Source organism: Hyla sarda, chromosome 1, assembly GCF_029499605.1.
Source record: "Hyla sarda isolate aHylSar1 chromosome 1, aHylSar1.hap1, whole genome shotgun sequence".
Taxonomy (NCBI): Eukaryota; Metazoa; Chordata; class Amphibia; order Anura; family Hylidae; genus Hyla; species Hyla sarda.
Window position 1 is genome coordinate 428,984,782 of NC_079189.1, and position 13,747 is coordinate 428,998,528.

The 13,747-nt window shown below is 48.1% G+C and overlaps 1 long non-coding RNA gene across 3 annotated transcripts in view; it reads left to right on the forward strand.

Annotated features, from left to right (window-relative positions):
* Positions 1-469: 469 nt before the first annotated feature.
* Positions 470-13,747, forward strand: part of LOC130281947 (uncharacterized) — an 87,082-nt gene continuing 73,804 nt past the window's right edge. For all 3 annotated transcript variants that reach the window (XR_008846176.1, XR_008846173.1, XR_008846174.1), the window contains exon 1: positions 470-593. This is a non-coding gene — a long non-coding RNA (uncharacterized LOC130281947). The remainder of the gene's footprint in view (positions 594-13,747) is intronic.

Genomic DNA, 13,747 nt, shown 5'->3' on the forward strand with positions numbered 1-13,747 from the left:
CAGGGGCGCTATTGTGTTCCTTTTTCTCTTTACATTAACCAGTTAAGGACCAAAGACGTTCTGGAACGTCCCGGCACCCTGGGCTTTAAGGACCAAGGACGTTCCAGAACGTCCTGGTGTTTCTCCGGTCTCTGCCGCGCGCCGGGCAGAGATCGGAACGGCATTCCTGCTGAAATCCTTCAGCAGGCATGCAGTGCAAATGCCGAGGGGGGTCCTGGGACCCCCCCCCCATGTCGGCGATCGCAGAAAATCGCATGTCAATTCAGACATGCGATTTTCTCCTATTCCGGGCTGATCTGGTCTCTGGAGACCCGATCACCCAGAAAATTGTGATGATCTGATCTGTCAGTGACAGCCCAGATCATCCTGAAGGGTAGGAGTGAAGTCGCAATGCTGCGATTTCCTCATATCCCATGCCATTGGTCAGAATTGATTCTGACCAATGGCAGAGCAGGACAGTGGGTTGCCATGGCAACCCCCCATTCTGGCCACCCCTGGATGTCGAGGGGATCGTGGAAAGAAGATGGAGGTCGGTACGTGCAGGAGAAGATGCCTGGAGACCCCGATCTTTGCTGGAGACTGCTGGATCCTGGGTTAGTTAGGGAAACTACTGTGGGGGAGGGGGGAATTGAAAGTGAAAGTAAAGTGATCTTTACTGTGGCAACCACTAGGAAGGCCAAACTGCAACTCCCAGCATGCCTGGGCATGCTGGGAGTTGTAGTTTTGTAACATCTGGAGGGTCACAGTTTGGAGACCACTGTTACAGTGGTGCCCAAACGGTAGCCCTCCAGATGTTGCCAAACTACAACTCTCAGCATGCCTAGACTGCCCAGGCATGCTGGGAGTTGTAGTTCTGTAACATCTGTCCCTTCAGATTTAGCAATTTTCATGAAACTTTTGAAAATTGATGCTTTACTTTGAAGCCCTCTAATCTTTTCAAAAAGCAAAAATATGTCCATTTTATGATGCCAACATAAAGTGGACATATTGTATTTGTGAATAAAATTTTTTTTATTGTGAATATTCATTTTCCTTACAAGCAGTGAGCTTCAAATTTAGAAAAATGCTAAATTTTCAAAATTTTCATGAAATTTTGTGATTTTTCACCAATAAAGGATGCAAGTAACGCCGGAAATTTACCACCAAAATAAAATAGAATATGTCACGAAAAAACAATCTCCGAATCAGAATGATAACTAAAAGCAGTCCAGAGTTATTAATGTTTAAAGTGGTCAGATGTTCAAAAAACGCTCAGGTCCTAAGGTGTAAAATGGCCTGGTCCTTAAGGGGTTAACCCCGGAGACAGTGCTCCTCGGTCTGCCATCTGGTGGTTTCACACCAAATAAGTACTCATTGATTACCCAGTTAGTTGCAGTAGCAAAATCTTTGATTCCACTCCACTGGTTACAAAAAGATCCACCTACGCTTCAAGAATGGTCTACAAAGGTCCACCAGGTGTGTAGGTTTGAGGAAATGTCCCATAGATCAATGAGGACTCATGACACCTTCTTGGACATATGGAGGCTATGGTTAGCAACCACTCAGACATCAAGATTTGTGAGGCCCGGACACACTGGGCTTGGGCTATGGAACTACACCTCCCCCCCACCCCCACACACACCCAATCCTCTTCCTCTTTTTTTTTCTTTTACTTTGGAGATTTGCGGCGCTGACCTTGGTTCGTTACTTATGCACTTAGATTATGGACTCTGTAAGAACCAGTTATCATACTATTGTTTTTTTTCCCCTTACACCCTGTTAATGTGTACTTATTTAAATGCATTTCTTTTATGTATGAGAATGCTCTGTAATTTATGAGGCTGTTTTCCTTATTGCCACCTGTTATGTTCTTCAGAAAACCAATAAAAATATATTGAAAAAAAAAATCTGTCAGACACCTGTGGGGCGTAAATGCTCACTGCACCCCTTATTACATTCCGTGAGGGGTTTAGTTTTCAAAATGGGGTCACGTGGGGGAGGTCCATTGGTCTGGTACTACGGGGGCTTTGTACACACATCTGGCCTTCAATTCCGGACAAATTTTCTCTCCAAAATCCCAATGGTGCTCCTTTCCTTCTGAGCATTGCGGTACGCCCGCAGAGCACTTTACATCCACATGTGGGGTATGCTCTTACTCTGAAGAAATGGGGTTACAAATTTTGGGGGGCTTTTTTCCCTATTTTCCCTTGTGAGAATGAAAAATTTAGGGTAACACCAGCATTTTAGTTAATTTTTTTTTTTTCATTTTCTTATCCAAATTTTATGAAAATTAGTCAGACACCTGTGGGGTGTTAAGGCTCACTTCACTATACCCCTTAATACGTCCCGTGAGGGGTGTAGTTTCCAAAATGGGGTCAAACGTGGATATTTTTTTTTTGCGTTTATGTCAGAACCACTGTAAATTCAGCCACCCCTGTGCAAGTCACCAATTTAGGCCTCAAATGTACATAGTGCACTCTCACTCTTGAGCCTTGTTGTGTGTCGGCAGAGCATTTTACGCCCACATATGGGGTATTTCCGTACTCAGGAGAAATTGTGTTACAAATTTTTCCTTTTACCTCTTGTGAAAATAAAAAGTATGGGGCAAGACCAGCATGTTAGTGTAAACATTTTTTTTTTTTTTTTTACACTTACAGGCTGGTGTAGACCCCAACTTTTCCTTTTCATAAGGGGTAAAAGGAGAAAAAGCCCCACAAAATGTAAAACACAATTGCTCCCGAGTACAGAGATACCCCATATGTGACCCTAAACTGTTTCCTTGAAATACGACAGGGCTCTGAAGTGAGAGAACGCCATGCCCATTTGAGGACTAAATTAGGTATTGCATAGGGGTGGACATAGGGGTATTCTACGCCAGTGATTCCCAAACAGGGTGCCTCCAGCTGTTGCTAAACTCCCAGCATGCCTGGACAGTCAGCGGCTGTTTGGAAATGCTGGGAATTGTTGTTTTGCAACAGCTGGAGGCTCCATTTTGGAAACACTGCCGTATGATAAGTTTTAAATTTTTAATTGGGGGGGAAAGTGTAAGGTAGTGTATATGTAGTGTTTTACCCTTTATTATGTGTTAGTGTAGTGTATTGTTTTTAGGGTACATTCACTAGGGCGGGGGTTGAAGGTGAGTTTCCCGTTAGGAGCTTGCGCTGCGGCAGAAAATTTGCCCTAGCTCAAACTTGAAGCAAGTGTAAACCCGCCCGTGTGAATGTACCCTGCACATTCACATGTGTGTGTGAGTGTGAGTGTGTGTGTGTGTGTGGGGGGGAAATCTCCAGCTGTTGCAAAACTACAACTCCCAGCATGTACTGATCTGCACAGTGATCGCCAAACTGTACCCCTCTAAATCTTGCAATACTACAAATCCCAGCATACCCAAACAGCTGTCTAGGCATGCTGGGAGTTGTAGTTTTGCAACATCTGGAGGGCTACAGTTTAGAGACCACCAGGGAGCCGTATCTCATCGCCACCCGCCCGGTAAGTGACCTCCGGTGCCGATCACCACTGGTCCCCCCACTCTTCCAGGACAACAGTCGGTGGGCAGAGCGGGGAACCGAACTTTAACTTCCCCGCCCCCGAACTGCTATTGGTCAGTCGTCTCTGACCGACCAATAGCAGGGATAGGAGGGGTGGCACCTCTGCCACCTTACTCCTATGCCTTCAGGGGGATCGGGGGTGTCTTAGACACCCCCGATCCTCCTTATCTTCCCGGTCACCGGAGCCCCTGTGACCCGGGATCGCCACAGATCGCCAGTCTGAATTGAACTGATCGCTGACATGGGTGGGGGGTTTGCACATGATGCCTGCTGAATGATTTCAGCAGGCATCTGATTTCAGCAGGCAACTTGCTGGGTGTCCTACGGTTGCCTCGGCAACTGCCAACCAGCATCAGCTGCTTCTCTCCCCACTGCATTATGCAGATCGTGCAGTAGAGAAGCTTTCGACACTTAAAAAAAAATGTCACAATTTTTCACAGACAGAAATAAAATAAATGAGTCAAACAAGTCAAAGAACGGTTTAAAAACAGGGGAACTTTATTATTTATTAAAATGTTTGTGTAGGGATTTTTGTAACCTTCCATCACTCACAAAGAGCGTACAGTAACTAACTCAGGACAGGAAAAACCTCCAGAGGGGAGGAAACCTGTAGGGAATCCATGGCTACTGTATTGCCCTTCCTCTGGGCATACTAAAGGAGGTTACCTCTATAATTTGGGCAAATGTGTCTGTGTATGTGCGTGATTCGAGGGTTTATGCCTTCATCCAACTTCTTGCTGTAAGTCCGGAAATATGTGCCTTATTACAACGTCTTGATAGTCCGGAAATGCTACTCCACATCCTGGAAATAGTGCATCTAAGATAGGAAAACAAAAGATAGATTATTTACCTGTTTATTATAGAAATGCACATGGAACTGCACTAAAGACCTTGTGGACACAACAATGTGACACTTACCAATCACAGTGATGTATTCAACTTCACATTCCCGCGTTCCTACAGTGTCCAGCATCGGCCCCTCACTGATGAAGAATGAGCAGGAGCAGTGTTATTTCTGCTCAGTGCTGCTCTCTGGTGGACAATGGTTATGACATCACATGTGTGACACGCTGTTACCTCCTGGGAGTTCTATTCCAGCAGTGCTGCTCTCTGATTGGCTGAAACCTAAAAAAGATTTTTAACATATTCTGCATGACTGTTACCTAAGGGATTTTTTTTTTTTTTTAGCATTTTTTAAATAAAATGACGCTACTCCCTGTGGGTGCGTTATATTTGTTTCTCCTAACCAGACACTCAGTATTTGTAATATCATTTGGTGGCCCCAACAGCCTGGGCCCATAGGTTCCTTACACAGATCAGTGCGGCTCCGGCAGGCTCAATGAGCAGCGCTGGGTGTCAGGACGTCTGACAAGTAATGTCCCTGCTGTTGGGGTCTGGAGCAAAGGATGTCACTCGTAAGAAGTCCCAGCAGCCATTGATTTAAAGTGGTCGTGGCTCCTGCTGCCAGTCCAAGATCAGACACCATGGTCCTAGATTGACATACTGCACCACTGATCCCCTGTGGCTGTCCACCCGTTGCAAAACTACAACTCCCAGCATGCTGTCAGAGCATGCTTGGAGTTGTAGTTTTGCAACAGCTGGACAGAAGTCTGTCGGAAGGGGGGCGGGGGGGGGGGGGAGGAAACCGCCGATTGGGGGGGGGGGGGCGAAGACCACCAAAGATAAGGCAATGTGGGCTTTGAAAAAACGCCACAGATAAATTGTGTTTAATCCCAGCCTAAGCATAGGAACAGACACAATTTTTGTTTGAGGTTTATTTGGTAAAAATGAAAATAAACACACCACAACAACTGCGCCCTCATTTCTATACTCCCAAGTTGCCATCTTTGTGTAATTTTTGCCAAAACCACTGGGGGAGATTTATCAAAACCTGTAAAGAGGAAAAGTGGTTGCCCATAGCAACCAGATAGTTTCTTTCATTTTTATGTGGTGGGCAGGAGAGAGTAATGGTGTCTAGGGTGTTGCAGTGGTAGTGTAGGGTCTGTTGGTATTAACCCTAAGATGTTGTGACTAGAGATGAGCGTGTGGGTACGCTGGACCAAATCTCACAAACCCCCCACAGCGGCATCAGTAAACCATATATTGCCTGAATGACACAGCCTGGAGTTGGCTGACGCATGAGGAGACATTGAAATGTCGGATTTTTTTATTTGAAATTGAAATCAAACTTTGAGTGTCCCGGACCCCAGCGTGTGGGTACGAAGGACCAAATCTCACAAGCCCCCACAGCGGCATCAGTAAACCATATATCGCCTGAATGACACAGCCTGGAGTTGGCTGATGCACGAGTACACAGCAGGGCTTCCATAGGCGTGTGCAGCCTATTGCAGTAGGGTGTGCACCCTAAAGCACAAACTCATGCACAAACAACGCGTGTGTGTTTATGTATATATATATATATATATATATATATATATATATATATATATATATACAGCATGCCCTGATACAATATATGGTGACCAAAACTACAACTCCCATTATGTTGCACTATACTATAATATAGGTTATGTGGTGCTACATGCTGGAGGGAGCTGTAGTTTTAGGTCAGCTGCAGAGATATAGGCTGGAATCTGGATCAAGGAAATTTCTTGATCCAGATTCCAGCCTATATTTCTGCAGCTGAACCAAAACTACAGCTCCCCCCAGCATATAGCACCATATAACCTTTATTATAGTATAGTGCAACACCGGAGTTGTAGTTTTGGGTCAGCTGCAAAACCATAAGCTGTATAAGGGCATGCTGGGCATTACAGATAGTAACTGCAACTCCCAGCATGCCCTGATACAATCTTGGTCTGCTCTGCAGCTGTCCCAAAATTAATGCATTGCTTCCCCAGGACTCAGGAGCATAGTGCAACATAATGGGAGTTGTAGTTTTGGGTCAACTGCAAAACCATAGACTGTATCAGGCTAATACAGCCTATGGTTTTGCCGCTGACCCAAAACAAATTTTGGGACAGCTGCAGAACAGACAGAGATTGTATCAGGGAATGCTGGGAGTTGCAGTTAATACTAACTGTAATGCCCAGCATACCCTGATACTATCAGGGCATGCTGGGCGTTACAGGAGTAACTGCAACTCCCAACATGCAACTCCCAGTATGCCCTGACCACACCACACATGCCCAGGCTCACAGCTCAGGACTACATTCCCATCATGTATGATTGTGACTGTCTATTATATGTAGCCTACATATAATAGACAATCACACATGATGGGGATGTAGTCCTGGGCTGCGAGCCTACATATAATAGACAGTCACAATCATACATGATGGGGATGTAGTCCTGAGCTGTGAGCCTACATAATGTAGGCTCACAGTTCAGGACTACATCCCCATCATGTATGGCAGCAGGCCAGCAGCCACTTACCGGCACTTGCTGCTGCTGCAGGCCTCTCTCTCCTTAGCCGCCCACTACAGCAGTCCAGACTCCAGAGCTAAGGGCCCGGGCCTCTCCTGTGCGGGCTCTCCAGACACAGTGCACGCGTGCGGGCTCCAGGCACTGCGCACCATTAGTCACCTAGACTGACCCATCAGCCCCCGCGCTCTTAAAGCGGCCCCGAGCGGCATGTAAGGTCAGTCAGGGTAGGGACCATATTCCATAATGTGTGTACTAGCGGTTGCGGCGCCGAGCGGGTGGTGGGGGGGGGGGGGTCGTTGGTGATGTCGGGCGGGTGATGTCGGGGATGTCCGGTGGGGCTGGGGTTTAGTATTGAGAAAAAAGAAAAAAAAAGTCCTGCAGCAGCGGGCCGCGGTGATTAGGTTGTGCCTGTGCACACCCGGCACACCCTGTGCGCACGCCTATGAGGACTTCACAATTCCCCACAAAAAACAACACAATTTTAGAAATTTTTTAAAAAGATTTTGGAAAGCGGGTGCTACCTATGAGAAAATGTGAAATTCCCAGACTCAGGCCCAGCAGCGCCATCATTTTAGGATTTGAAATTAAAAACAAACTTTCAATGTCCTGGACCCCAGCGTGTGGGTACGAAGGACCAAATCCAACAAGACCCCACAGGGCTTATGTGGCCGTGAAATGTAGGCGCAACGTCTCCATTGCGCTGACCGACCATTGTTTCCAAGACTTTTTGCCAAGGCAAACCATGTGAAGAACAGCGTGACACCGCCGTACCCTGCACACATGGTATGCTGAAGGGCCACTGAGACTTGTCCGGACAGTGGAGGCTTAAGACACAGTGGAGGATGTGGAGACGGAGTAGCACACTGTCGCAGGACCAACGGGCTGACAGAGTGTAGCAGGAAGCAGCATTGAGTACACACCAGGGCTTCAGAATCCCAAAGAAAAAACAACCATTTTACAAAAAAAATTAAGAATATTTAGGACAGCGGGTGCTACCTATAGATTGCCTGAATGACACAGCCTGGAGTTGGCTGATGCATTAGTACACACTAGGGCTTCACAATCCCCCCCCCCCAAAAAACACAACAATTGTAGAAATTTATGAAGAAGACTTTTGGATAGCGGGTGCTTTGAAATTCCCAGACCCAGGCCCAGCAGCGGCATCAGTAAACCATATATTGCCTGAATGACACAGCCTGGAGTTGGCTGATGCATGAGTACGCACCAAAGCTTCACAATCCCTAATAAAAAAGACAAACATTTTTGACAAAAAATTTTAACGAAAATTTAGGACAGTGGGTGCTCTCTATATATTACCAGAATGATGCAGCCTGGAGTTGACTGCAGCATGAGGAGACCATTGAAATGTGTGATTTTTTTATTTATTTGAAATTTAAATCAAAATTTGTGTCCCGGACCCCGCCGTGTGGGTACAAAGGACCTAATCTCACAAGCACCCACAGGGCTCATGTGGCTGTAAGATGTAACGTCTCCATAGCCCTGAAAGGCCATTTTTGGTTTTTGTACCTTTGTTTAAGAACAAGCGCATATCCAAGAGTCCAGAAGACTTAATAATGCAGGACGGTGGACCACCAAAAGACATTCTTCTCTAAAATAATTTTTTATGAAATAAAGAAGCAGAGTTCATCCCTCTCTGTATTTTTTTTTGAAAATGTTACTTAATAAATCCCACGCAACAAGCGTTCAATGGTGTAATGGTTATTATTCTGGAAAATTCAAGTTTATTATTGTGATAATTATCAGAAAATTTGAAAAAACACTACCCAAGAGTGTTTAATAACCCCATACATTGTACCATAAATGTTGACATTTAAATTAAGCATGTATGTATGCATTTCAAAAATACTAAAATTAAAGGCCCAAGCCCAGAAGCATCATGAAGTCAAGTAGTTCCTGAAAGACACAGGAGCAGTCAGGAATAGGCATCAGCAGTACCCAAGAGGCTTTAATAACCCCTTACATTGCACGATCAATCGCGAGATCGAGCAATAACAGGTGTGTTATGCCCTCAGATGTCCAGGGCTGCACGCGCGCTACACTGAACGGACCAGCGTGTGTCTATCTTTCACCGACAGGTGCGGGTAACCCGCTGAACCCTGTTCGCAATAGGGATCAGGGATTGCAATTAATTGCCAGGAAAGAAGAATCCCAACTAAGTGCGGGTCATAAGCTCGGGTTCATTAAGTCCCTGCCCTTTGTACACAACGCTTGTCTCTACTACCGATTGGATGGTTTAGCGAGGTCCTCGGATCGGCCCCAGTGGGGTAGGAGAAGGCCCTGGCAGAGTGGCGAGAATTTACAGACCATTGTTGAAATTTGCATTAAGCATGTATTAGCTACTGCTAAACTTCCAAAAATTAAAGGCCCAAGGCCAGAAGCGTCAGTGAGGCAAGTAGTTCCTGAAAGACACAGAATGAGTCAGGAGCAGTCATTCGCAGTACCCAAGAGGGTTTCATAACCCCTTACATTTAAAGATCGATGTTGAAATTTGCATTAAGCATGTATTAGCTACTGCTAAACATCCAAAAATTAAAGGCCCAAGGCCTGAGGCATCAGGGAGGCAAGTAGTTCCTGAAAAACACAGAATGAGTCAGGAGCAGTCATTCGCAGTATCAGAGAGGGTTTCATAACCCCTTACATTTAAAGATCAATGTTGAAATTTGCATTAAGCATGTATTTAGCTACTGCTAAACATCCAAAAATTAAAGGCCCAAGGCCTGAGGCATCAGGGAGGCAAATAGTTCCTGAAAGACACAGAATGAGTCAGGAGCAGTCATTCGCGGTACCCAAGAGGGTTTCATAACCCCTTACATTTAAAGATCAATGTTGAAATTTGCATTAAGCATGTATTTAGCTGCTGTTAAACTTCCAAAAATTATAGGCCCAAGGCCAGAAGCATCAGTGAGGCAAGTAGTTCCTGAAAGACACAGGATGAGCCAGGAGCAGGCAATCATAGTACCAGAGGGTTTCATAACCCTAATTGATAACCCAAGAGGGTTTCATAACCAACCATAATTGGGAAATGTTGGTGTAGCAGCATGGTCAATCTACTCTGAGGCATCTGGCATTGGTGGCTGGAAATCCTGACTGATCCATCACTGATTCATCTTGACAAACATCAGTCTCTCCACATTTTTAGTGGACAGACGAGTTCGCCTTGGGGTGACTATGGCCCCGGCCGCACTAAACACCCGCTCTGATGGCACACTACTGGTCGGGCAGGACAGCTTTTCCAGGGCAAACTCTGCTAGTTGCAGCCATAAATCAAGTTTGGCTGCCCAGAATTCCAGCGGATCTTCAATGGTTGTCGGCATGGTCATGTCATGGTATGCCAACACCTGCTGGTTCAGGTCCTGCTCCATGTCTACCTGCTGCTGATGAGTTGCTTCACTGTGCGGGTGAAGAAAGCTACTCATCAGCGACTGTAGAATCAGGCTGCTGCTGATTGAGCTGGTACTGCTCCTGCCACCCCTCCCCTCCCCAGCAGCCATGGCAATGGAAAGTGAGCGCAGAGGGCCCCCCGAGTCAGACCTGCGAGTGGATGGACCATGTGGCATCGGCCAACTGACTACGTAGAATCTCTCTGTAGTAGGTCAGTTTGTCCTCCCTCTCAGTGGGTGTAAAAAAGGCCCCCATTCTGGGACAGTAGCGAGTGTCTAATAAGGTGGAGATCCAGAAGTCATCCCGCTGACGAATTTTGACAATTCAGGGGTCACTACGCAAGCAACTGAGCATGCATCGTGCCATTTGCATCAGTGACTCGGAGGGACTACCTGTCTCCATCTCCACTGCATACTGCCACGGTGTGTCTGGGTCCTCTGTCTTGCCTTCCTCATAACCCTCCAGCTCCTCTTGCTGCTCCTGCTTGATGACTAGAAACACTGGCCATCTCATCCAACCTAAACTGTGTTCCGCTCTGCCCCTCATCCTCCTCCTCCACCAGTTCAGCCCCCACAGGGCTCATGTAACCTTGAGATGTAGGCGCAACATTTCCATTGCCGTGACCAGCCATGGTTTCAATCATTTGTTGTAAGAAATGTAGGAGTGGAATTACGTCGTTCATGGCGTAATCCAGGCGACTTACAAATAATGTGGCTTCCTCAAAGGGCCTCAGCAAACGTCAGGTGTCACGTATGAGCTGCCACTGGTTCACATTGAAGTTACACAGGGGAGTACTCCTATCTGCTTGGATCATCAATAAATCAGTGATGGCTTTTCTTTGTTCGTATAGTCTGTCCAACATATGGAGGGTGGAATTCCAACGTGTGGCAACGTCACAAATAAGACTATGTTGTGGGATACCGTTCTGACGCTGCAGCTAAAGGAAGGTGTGCTTGGCGGTGTACCAGTGGCTGAAGTGCATGCACAGTTTCCTTGCCATTTTCAGGATGTTTTGCAAATGGGGTGAAGACTTGAGGAAGTGCTTGACAACCAGATTCAACACATGTGCCATGCAGGGCACATGTTTCACAATTCCCTGTCGCAGCGCCGACACGATGTTCTTCCCGTTGTCGGTCACCATGGTTCCCATTTCCAGATTTCGTGGAGTAAGCCATAGGGATCGACCGATATCGATGGAGGTTAGGGCCGATAGCCGATAACTTATACCGATATTCCGGTATAAGTTATCCGCTATTTATCCCCCCGCGACACCGCTGCAGATCATTGATTTAAAGCGGGCGCTTTAAATCAATGCACTGCAGTGGCTTTTGTGGTGCCATAGGCCTCCGCCGCCGCCGCCACCCGCTTCTCTCCCCCTACCTGTCAGGGTGGTCCGGGCCATCCATACTTCCTGTAGTATCCGGCGGCATTCCGGGTGGAGGGTGAACCGGTCCGGGCTGACCTTCTTCTCCGGGGTCCTCTTCTCCACTCCGGGCAGTCTCCGGCCTAGTAACGCAGCATAGACGCCGCTGCGCAGTGATGCCCGTGCACAGCGACGCACTTGATGTCACGCCGCAGCGGCATCTATGCAGTGGAGAAGATGACCCCTGGAGAAGGACAGCCCGGACCGGTTCACCCTCCACCCGGAATGCCGTGGGGGGTGCAACGCAGTGCGGTGGGTCGGGGGGCGGTCGCGGTGCGGCAGGTCGGGGGGGCGGTCGCGGTGCGGGCGGGGCATTATTGGCTTATCGGCAAGGTAATTGCCGATACCGATAATGCCCAAAATCGTGATTATCGACCGATAATATCGGCCATACCGATAATCGGTCGATCCCTAGTAAGCCATACTCGGATTTCTTTACGAATGAACTTTAGCAGTTCCTCCCCTGCGCGACTCCGTTCGCCAAGGCGAACCATGTGAAGAACAGCTTGACACCGCCGTGCCCTACACACATTGTATGATGAAGGGCCACCGAGATTTGGACGTGCAGTGGATGCCGAGGACACGGTGGAAGATGAGGAGGCGGCGTCGCACACTGTAACATGATCAACTGCCTGAGAGCGAGAGCGTGGAGGAGGAAGAGGTGGGACCTGTCCAAGTTGCTGTTGTGGCGGTGAAGGAACCACATTTACCCAGTGGGCCATAAAAGACAAGTATTGTCCCTGCCCGTAGTTACAGCTCCACACGTCAGCGCTGCCGTGCACTTTTGAACACATCAACAGGCTCAAGGATTGGCCCACCTTCTCTTGTACAAACTTATGCAGGGCTGGTACTGCCTTCTTCGCAAAGAAATGACGGCTTGGGACTCTCCACCTCGGCTCGGCACAAGCTATCAATTCTCTGAAAGGTGCAGAGTCCACCACTTGAAAAGGGAGGGACTGCAACACCAGCAACTTGGACAGGAGCACATTCAACTTCTGTGCCGTTAGATGAGTGGGCGCATACTGTTGTCTCTTGGACATGGCTTCGCCAATGGATTGTTGGCGGAATGGCTGACTAAAAGCGGGAGAAGCAGGAGCGACAAAAGGAGGGTTTGACACACAGCTCCCTTCGACTGAGGTGGTGGACCCTTGGCTGGATGAAGGAGGGAACGGATGGCCACTGGGTGATGCAGCAGGCTGGACCACTACATCGGAGCCACGGTTCTCCCAGGCCGCTTTATGGTGGCGAAGCATGTGTTGATGCAGGGCCGTGGTGCCGACATGGGGACCCTGGCCACGCTTCACCTTCTGCAGACAGATCTTGCATGTGGCTACGTGAACCTCCTCCGGATGCCTGATTAATAACTGCCACACCGCCGAGTAGCTGATTTTCCCACCTGCAGTCCGCACTAATTGACTGCTACTGGCGCCGTCTCCAGGAACTCCTGTTCCACTACCTCCCGGAAAGGTAGGCTGCCGTGAAGCATGTGGTCTCCCCTGGGCACGTTTGGCTCCTGAATTTCCACTCCTGCCCCCACGCTGACTGCCAACCGTGCTACCGCCTTGCTGCCTCAAGAGCAACCTGCAACTCTCTTCTCCTGATGATGATGAAGCCCCTTCTGCACCCGGCTCCCAATTGCGATCGGCTTCATCATCATCATCAACAGGTGTGTGCACGTCACTGATGTCCTCCTCAGGTTCCCCAACAGTGTCTGCTTCAGGACCCTGAACCCTTGCAACACCGCCTCCCACGCCCCTCTCCGCATCACTACTTGGCCACCTAGCGGAGCAAGCGGCGCATGTCTCCTCCCCTTCTTGGCTGTCCAGTAGCTGCTGCCTCTCCTCTATTAAATCGTCCTGAACCCACAGCATAAGATACTTCTCTAGGAGAGGGAACAGCATAGGACAAAGGCAATGGGAGGACAGGGACTGCTCTCGGCCATGCCAACTGAGGGTTGTGTCTGAGGAACCCACCGACTGTTGACTGGGGGTGTCAGATGTCACTTGTG